This window comes from Schizosaccharomyces cryophilus, assembly GCF_000004155.1.
Source record: "Schizosaccharomyces cryophilus OY26 unplaced genomic scaffold supercont4.10, whole genome shotgun sequence".
NCBI classification, from domain to species: domain Eukaryota; kingdom Fungi; phylum Ascomycota; class Schizosaccharomycetes; order Schizosaccharomycetales; family Schizosaccharomycetaceae; genus Schizosaccharomyces; species Schizosaccharomyces cryophilus.
This window is the reverse complement of record NW_013185633.1, coordinates 29769-31791: the sequence shown is the minus strand read 5'-3', so window position 1 is coordinate 31791 and position 2023 is coordinate 29769. Positions and strand designations below refer to the sequence as shown.

Below are 2023 nucleotides of genomic sequence, written 5' to 3'. Positions count from 1 at the left end.
TCATGGTCACAGCCAGGCTCGAACTGGCGACATTCGACTTATTAGATCGACATGATAACCAACTACATCATGCGACCATCTGTTGCTATCATCAACTATTAAGTTTAATCATTCCTGTTTTCTGTTTTCTTTTTCTTCACTGTTAATACAATTGCTGTTTGAGTTATGTTGGATAGCAAGCGAATAATCCAAGAGAAAGAAGAAGGCAACCATCCCTTCTCTCCGTAAAAACATGATAAATTATACTTTAAAAGCTGAAAAATCAAATGTTATACAATTAGCGAACGAATGAATCAAATAATAGCAAGTGCAAAATGACTGATTAGGCTAAAAAAAAAAAGAAAAAAACAAGAAAAAGAAACCCAAAAAAACAGAAGCGCGATTTTTTTTCGCCTAATTGCTACGTACTAGTGATGAAAATGCATAGAGAAAGGCATCTACCAACAAGAGGCCTCGTGGCCCAATGGTTAAGGCGCCTGACTACGGATCAGGAGATTCCAGGTTCGACTCCTGGCGGGGTCAAAATTTTTCCTCTTCCTTTTTCCTTCTAATTTTTTGTATTCTTTTTAAATTGCTGCATGCTGTGGTTAAAAACGGAATTCATAAAGTATATGCTGGTACATAAAATTACAAACATTGTTCTCCCTTACATTACATTACAGTAGACACTCGTGATTTCTTTACTTAGTCAACTCTATTACTGTGAATAGTAATAGTAAATAGCAAAAACTTAGAACTCCCAAGGCGAGACTCGAACTCGCAACCTTCTGATATCCTCCTTTATAAGAGTCAGACGCTCTAAACCGATTGAGCTACCCGGGACTTGTTATTTCTTTGTCTATTGCTTAATTTAATACATTTTCAACTATAGATTGCCATAAGTTCTTATTCTGTAATAACAAACTTTTTTATACGAAAAAACTTAAGTACTTTGTTTTAAGCACCTCGTAGTTTTTAAGTAAAAAATTTTTAAACACATTTAATCTATATTATCCTATGGAAGTAAAAGAAAGTAAGCAAGAAATGATCGCTATTAACCTTCCAACTTCGTTTTTAGTTTACGAAGGCTTACAGAAAGATCTAATTTCAGTATGTCTAACAAGTTCACTTGGATTATATTTCTTGCTAATCTGTTTTTTCTTCACGTTTGTTTGTAGGATCTTCTTCTCTAAACTAATGTAATCGAGAATATTGTCAGGGTGGTTGGATTCTCTTCTTCCTGTAATCAACAGAAACATTCCACTACTCGTTATAAAATATATTTATTTATTGAGGTTAAAAAATTTTTGTTAACTATCAATTATGTTCGTCGTATCTTGATGATTATCCGGAAAGTTTAGAGCAGCGAATGAAACAATCGGATGCAACCTTTTTGTAATTATTTTGGATGATTACTTTATTTTAAAGCATTTTATAGAGCAAAGCAAAAATTTAGTTTCTCCGTCAGGGGGAATCGAACCCCCGCCGCATCGGTGAGAGCGATGAATCCTAGCCACTGGACCATGACGGATCTGTAGTCACCTTTCCAAATAGTATATATATATACATATGAGTATATGTCAATTTGCTAAAATTTGCTCAATTAAAGGGCTAGGAAACCGGTTTCATTTAATCGCTCGATAATATCAATTTGTGCCCTTTCTCAAAGAAAACACTTTAACATAGCTAAAAGAAACTATAACCTCAAAGTTCGATGGCTGCTTGTTCATTCTCACTACGCATATACTTGTATAGCACCTTTTTGTAATATATTAAATCTCTGAGCAATTGCAATTAAACTTGCTTGAAGCAAGGCTTTCCTTAAAGTTGGGAAAATAACTAAAAAATTCAAGTGCATTTCAAACTTATTTTTTTTGACTAGTCGCGGGAGATTTAAATAAAAAAAAAAAAATTCTTGAATATGGATCACAGCCGGAGAGACAAGCGAAAATAATCGGTAAAAGCCTTTGGGCAAATATCACTTTGGTAATAATTAACCCTTAATAATGAGAGAAAAGTTTACTTCGATTTACATCCTTTACCA

At 33.8% G+C, this 2023-nt stretch overlaps 4 non-coding genes across 4 annotated transcripts; 1 reads left to right on the top strand and 3 right to left on the bottom strand.

Annotated features, from left to right (window-relative positions):
• Positions 1–3: 3 nt before the first annotated feature.
• SPOG_16416 lies at positions 4–77 on the bottom strand. The gene has a single exon. It is a non-coding gene; the product is annotated as a tRNA-Ile (tRNA).
• Positions 78–449: 372 nt separating this feature from the next.
• Positions 450–522, top strand: SPOG_16415. Its single transcript has one exon. It is a non-coding gene; the product is annotated as a tRNA-Arg (tRNA).
• Positions 523–736: 214 nt separating this feature from the next.
• On the bottom strand, positions 737–822 carry SPOG_16414. The gene has a single exon. It is a non-coding gene; the product is annotated as a tRNA-Lys (tRNA).
• A 616-nt stretch (positions 823–1438) lies between these two features.
• SPOG_16413 lies at positions 1439–1510 on the bottom strand. Its single transcript has one exon. It is a non-coding gene; the product is annotated as a tRNA-Glu (tRNA).
• Positions 1511–2023: the final 513 nt, after the last annotated feature.